This window comes from Mandrillus leucophaeus, unplaced genomic scaffold (assembly GCF_000951045.1).
Source record: "Mandrillus leucophaeus isolate KB7577 unplaced genomic scaffold, Mleu.le_1.0 Scaffold767, whole genome shotgun sequence".
Lineage (NCBI taxonomy): Eukaryota > Metazoa > Chordata > Mammalia > Primates > Cercopithecidae > Mandrillus > Mandrillus leucophaeus.
This window is the reverse complement of record NW_012108330.1, coordinates 801,356-807,668: the sequence shown is the minus strand read 5'-3', so window position 1 is coordinate 807,668 and position 6,313 is coordinate 801,356. Positions and strand designations below refer to the sequence as shown.

Sequence of the window (6,313 nt, the reverse complement as noted above, 5' to 3'; positions counted from 1 at the left end):
TCCTGTGATCTCGCCCTGTCTCCACTTGCTTTGTGATAGTTTATTACCTTATGAAGCATGTGATCTCTGTGGCCCACACACTATTCGTGTACTCCCTCCCCTTTTGAAAATTGCTAATAAAAACTTGCTGGTTTTATGGCTCAGGGAGCATCACGGAATCTGTCGACATGTGACGTCTTCCCCGGACATCCAGCTTTAAAATTTCTCTCTTTTGTACTCTTTTCCTTTATTTCTCAGACCAGTCAAGACACTTATGGAAATAGAAAAGAACTCACATTAACTATCGGGGTAGGTTCCCCTGAAAAACCATGAATGTCCTGATGATGACTGGCAAGCGGCCAGCTCGGAACATGCTTCTGCCCTTAGGAAAGTGCAAATCTGACTGAGATGAGATGATGAACATGGGGGATGCGATGAACATGGGGGATGCGTTTAATTTCACACAAGTGGAGCACAGGAGGGCCTCTGCGGAACACCATCTTTCTCAGTGTCAGACGAAAGGGAAAACCAAGGCAGGTGGGACAGTTAAGGGCGGGTCTTCTGGAGGAATCAGGGGTCGAGCCTTGCAGAGATGTGGTTTCCGTGGTCAAATGACCCAGCAGGTCTTCACTTTAGGAATTTGGTTCTTCTCCTGTGTCCACTTGTCCTTCCCTTAACTTTCAAAGGTGCTGACTGGCTCCAAGGAAATCTGAGACACTGATATCTGGTAACCAGATTCACCTTAAATAAATGTGTGCTTCTAATCATACCGAACCATAAGGCTGACCAAGGGGTGTATGTTCTACAACTGCTACTGGCTTAAATTAAGGTTGAGGTCAGACACGGTGGCTTATATCTGCAATTACAGCACTTTGGGTGGCCGAGGTGGGCAGATGACCTAACGTCAGGAGTTCAAGACGTGCCTGGCCAACATTGGGGGTGAAACCCTGTCTCTACAAAAATACAAAAATTAGCTGGGCATGATGGCGGGTACCCATAATCCCAGTTACTCAGGAAGCTGAGGCAGAAGAAATGCCTGAATCCAGGAAGTGGAGGTTGCAGTGAGTTGAGATCGTGCCACTGCACACCAGCCTGGGAGACAGAGCAGGATTCCCTCTCAAAAATAAATAATAAATAAATAAATTAGACATTGGTTCTCAGAAGCAAGGCCGACTCTTTGCAAAGCTTTGAATTAATCTTGTTTTCAATACACAGTTGCCCCTTGAACAACATGGGTTTGAACTACGCAGGCACACTTATAAACTAATTTTCTTCTGCCTCTGCCATGCCTGGGACAGCAAGACCAACCCCTCCTCTTCCTCCAGTCTACTCAATCTGAAGATGACACTGAGGAGGATGACCTTTATGATGCTCCACTTCCATTTAATGAGTAGTAAATATATTTTCTTTTCCTTATGATTTTCCTAATAACATTTTTTCTCTAGCTTACTGTAAGTATACAATACACAATACAAGAGCATACATAGTATGTGCTATTCCCTGTTCATAGTATCAAGACTTCTGTTCAATAGGAGACTATCCAGTAGTTAACTTTTTGGAGAGTAAAAAGTTAGATGTAGATTTTCGGCTGCTTGGGACTGGGGGCTGGCGCCCCTGGCCCCTGCGTTATTCAAGGGTCCACTATGCTCCTGCCTTCCCTCTCAGTGTCCTCCTCTCCCTCCCCTCATCCTGTGCCCGGCCTCCGTCTCTTCCTAAAAGATTAGGTTTTCCACCTGTTTCCCTGATAGAAAGTATTCATTTCTGGAGCATTAGCTGAATAAGTTAGAGATTAAAACTCAACTATAAAAAACTCAGACATAAAACCTGTAAGTTTCATGTTTCTCCTCGGCTCTCTCTGGAAAGATCACACACTTTCTGGCCTTTCCGTCTCTGTTTCCCGTACATCACCTGATGCCTCCCTGGCCTTCTCCCAGCCCTTACCTGGACTCGGGTCCACAGGAACATCTGGAATCTTGGGGCCAGGGCGGCGCCAGTGGCAGGGCTCCTTCCCTTGTTCAATCTGGGAGAGGAGCTCAGGCTTGGAGATGGCTTAGTCTGAGGAAAGACAGAAGGTCAGTTTTTATCACGTTCCAGTCAGAGCTGGGGACAGTCAGCCCAGAAAACCAACAATGGTCTAGAAATGAAATCTCTTGATTGTCATAGAGCAGGAGCTTTCAACCACAGGCAATTTTGCTCCCTGGGGACATTTGGCAAAGTCTGGAGACAATTCTGGTTGTCGTGCTCAGGGCTGGGGGAGAGGTGACTGGCATCTGGAGAGTAGAGGCCAGGGTTGCTGCCGAACATCGTACGATGCAGAGGATGGCCCCCGACACATGGAATCACCTGGTCCCAAATGTCAACAGTGCCGGGGTGAAGAAACTGCCGCAGAGCGTGCATATTAAACAGCAGTGCACTTGTGCTGACGAAACAACCTCACGTCTGCACTTGCTCCTGTCCTTTCTAACAGGCCTTGCTGCCCTTGGCTCCAGGGTCACAAAGAGGAAATCAGAAGAGGAAATCAGCCCAGGAAAAAACACAGTCCAGGCCCTTCCTGGGCAGGATCAAACAAGGAGAGCAGAGAGTAGTAGCCCAAAAAAATGAGGGAAGAGTAGTTTTGAGGCATGAAGAAAATGTCTGCTGCAAGAAGCACCATTGGCCCATGTTCTCCACTGACCTCGAGGCATGTTACCGTAAGGGCCACGCATGTCTGTAGGAGAAGGCTGAATTAGAAAGAGTCTTTCTCAAATGTGCGTCGGTTACACACAGGCTCTGAGAGCAGGTAGGGTCTTCCTTGCTCCAAGTCAGCACCAATAGAAAGGTCCAAATCCCAGGCCTGTGTAGGAGGGAAGCCGCCACCTCTCCCAGCCTGGTGTTCTGGGACCCTGCACACAGGGCGAAGGGAGCTTCATCACCCAGGGCTGATCTTTCACAGGAGGTAACAACTCTCAAGGTCAACGTTTCTGGTTATTTACATATCACTGTCATGAAAACAACCACGTGGAGAGAGAAGTACAGGGACTTCCAAAATCCCATAATGAGTGTCAGGCCTTACCCAGGGAGACCAGCGTCTTGCCGTTGCCCCTCACCACGTGCTTATAGAGCTCCTTCTGCCAGTCCTCCAGCTTGCCCCACTCCTGCTCAGAGAACTACACAGCCACATCATCAAAGGCCACGGGCACCTGAAACCACAAGTGTCACACTCGCTCACCCACATGCTCACAGTCTCGGCCCCGTGGCCTCCCCAACCCCAGGGTGCCCCAGGGCTACCTTGGGGGACTCCCCCTTGCTGCCCGGGGGCAGCCACAGGATGCAGAAGTTCCCGTTGCGCAGCAGGTTCTCCACATTCTCCAGCCGCCTCTGCAGCAGCCTGTACTCCTGCAGCAGAGTTCCCAGCATGGCCCATTTGCCCTCCAGCTGGTTCCCGAACTCCTCAGCTGTCTTCTCACAGTCGCCAGCTTCTTCTCGGCCATCCCAGTTCGACTTTCTAGGGAAAGCAGGCGAGCAGCCTGCCATTCAATCTTCCTCTCCATGGCATGAATGTTGGCTGCCATTGTCCACGGAGAAATCTTTCAGAAACACAAGAGAAACCGGCATCATTCATTCCATCCATTGTCTTCACTGAGCCCCTCTTTCCCTAGGCACGGGGGAGCTGGGCTGGGACCCCATATGTGTGGACAAGTATCCCGGGGCTATCCCGTACCACATGCCAGATCTCAGGCTGGCAATCACCTGTTTGGGTATGTTAGGTCTATGTCTGGGTGGGTGCCTTTACTCCAGGCCTCTGCAGCACAATGCAGACCTTTCTCACAGTGCTTACCACCCTACGCGGTAATTTCCTACCCACGCTTATACTGTGGGCTCCCTGAACATGGTATTGCATCTTTTCATACCACAGTCCTTGACCCAAGCCTGGCACTCAGTGCAATTTTGCTACGTACACAGTGACTTAGCATTGCTCGGTATTTTAGTGGGGAAATAGTAAACTGCAGATTTACTATAGCCCAGCCTGCACCTCCCCTCATGATTACACAGGAACTGTCTATTGACGATGATGCAGCAAAACAAACAAACAAAACACAAAAAAACACAGCCGATTCACTGAAACAGCACAAACAAGAGTACTACTTATTTTTTGTCCCCTTTTAATACACATAAAAATCTAATAGCCAGTTCCTCTTCCCCCAGGATAGTCTCCTTTTGTCCCCTTCCCATCTGCCCCTCCCCATAAGCTAAAATTCCCATGACTGCAAATCTCCATCAGTCCAGAGATTTTTGACACTGCATGAGCCATACAAGATTCTTTCTCTTTCCCAATTCCCATCCGCTCAAGGTAAAAATGATGGCATCGATCATTTTTGTAGCTGTACCAGGAGTGGTGACATACAGTCGGGTGAGGAAAATGGACATATGGCACAAAGTTACACTTATATATGGGCAAAAACCATCTTAATTAGAGATGAGGGGCCTCCCTGTCCTTGGAAACATTCACATGGCATATCAGTGACCGGCAGCTGGGGACAAGGAAGAACGAGCACATATTGCCTTGGGTGGGGAGCTGGACTATTTGAGCCACCCACATCTGAAAATGGGACCTACAGGGCAGAGAGGAGCTCCTGGTATCCATGCCCAAGGATCAACGCCTTCTTTCAACAATCTGCAAAATAATTCCTCAACAAAAGGTTGGCGATTATTTGCAAAATGAGTAAGTGGCTACTAGAAACCAGTGCAGATTCACTTAGAGAAAGTCACTGAGAACTAGAACGTGGGTGGACACCTCAAAAAATAGAGACAAAAGGAGAGTTTGACCAAAGGTAGAAAAAAAACTTGTCCAGGACAGTACTAAAGGGCCTGTCTGGCTGTTTGAAGGAAAGCAGGACCTAAAGAAGGTAGGACTCTAAGGGGTCTTCAAGGCTGGGAGGTTCTGGACAAGCTGAACTGTTTCTAGGCGAAAACCCCAATGTGGGTGGGAGTCTTGCTCTCAAGGAGTAGGTGGTCCTGCAAGTACCCGGGTGAGCTGGCTTGGTGCTGGGTTTGAGTCCGCCCTCCACCTAAGGCCACTGTTCCTTCCCTCACCTCTCCTTTCTCAGATCTATCCCTGCCACATAAAGTCAAACGCCAAGAGTTTACTCCAGAAGCTTCCTTTCAACTGGTCACCAGCTCCGCATCCACTGAAATCCTCCCCATCCTCCACGTGCATTATTACGGTCTTTGTGTGGCATGAAAGGGACCTCTGCATAGACTACTTTATTAAGAAAATATTAGTCTTTTACAGATGGAGAACAAGGTGCACGGTTTTCTTACAATTCTAATGGGGCCAGGAAGCCCTGTGCAAGGCCTTCACACTATGTGGTGGGAGGGGGCGACTGTGCGCTGCTCACTCCAGCCCAGCTTCTTACTGTCTGGTGGCTGGAATATGTGGGGCTGTCCTTAGACTCCTGCCAGGAAGCCGAAATTCTTTGCTTGAGAGGAGCTGATGGTAAGAGGAGCCGGATCCCTCACCCACTGCCCACCGGCAGGATGAAGTCCAGCCATGCAGGCCCCTTCCTAGTCTCTCTCTGCAGACACCTTTCCCACTGCCTCCAAACCAAAACCATCTTCTCCAGGCTCATGGGCTCCTTTCTGTTCCTCAACACGCCCTGCACTGTCCCGTCTCTCTGCGCCTTTGCCCAGGCACTCCTCCCTCCCTGAAAGCACCACGGGTCTAGCTGGGCCTGAAATCCTAGCCTTCCTTAAAAACTCAGCTCAAATCACAGAGGCACAGAGAATCAGGAGAGCATCAGGCCAGGAGGGGTGGACAGCGGTACCAGGCGGCCCCCTGACGCTCCTTCCCCCGGAGACCACCGCAAGTTTCCACCTGGGCGCCAGCACTCACCCCTTTCTGTTTTGCACAATTATTGCCCGCGTACCTGTCTGCTTGGTCCTTGAACACACAGCCACTGTGTGTCTTTTCACACTTCCAGGTGTGCCAGCCTGGGCAAGTTAACTTCTCTAGGCCCCGGGTTTTTCTTTTGCATGACGGAGATTAACACCAGTACCCATCCCACTGGCTTGCTGTGAGGACAGAAGGACAGACTATCGCCTCAACAGGGCTTGGTGCAGTACCTGGCTCTATATCCCCTTCCGCGCCGACCCCGGGGAGCTGGGCACGTAAGGGGTATCGGTGTATGCGGATTCGAAGCCGCACAACTCCCAGGTATCACTAAGCCGCTGGGAGGAGCTGGGGGAGGGACCCACAGGCAAAGCGCCAGGCAGAGAAAGGAGCCTCGGGTGGGGAGACGCAGACTTAGGGTACAGCGGCTGGGGCGGGTGCAGGAAACCCCGGGGAAGCCAAGGA

At 50.3% G+C, this 6,313-nt stretch overlaps 1 pseudogene; it reads right to left on the bottom strand.

Moving 5' to 3' along the window:
• Window positions 1-280: 280 nt before the first annotated feature.
• Window positions 281-6,313, bottom strand: part of LOC105529471 — a 12,825-nt pseudogene continuing 6,792 nt past the window's right edge.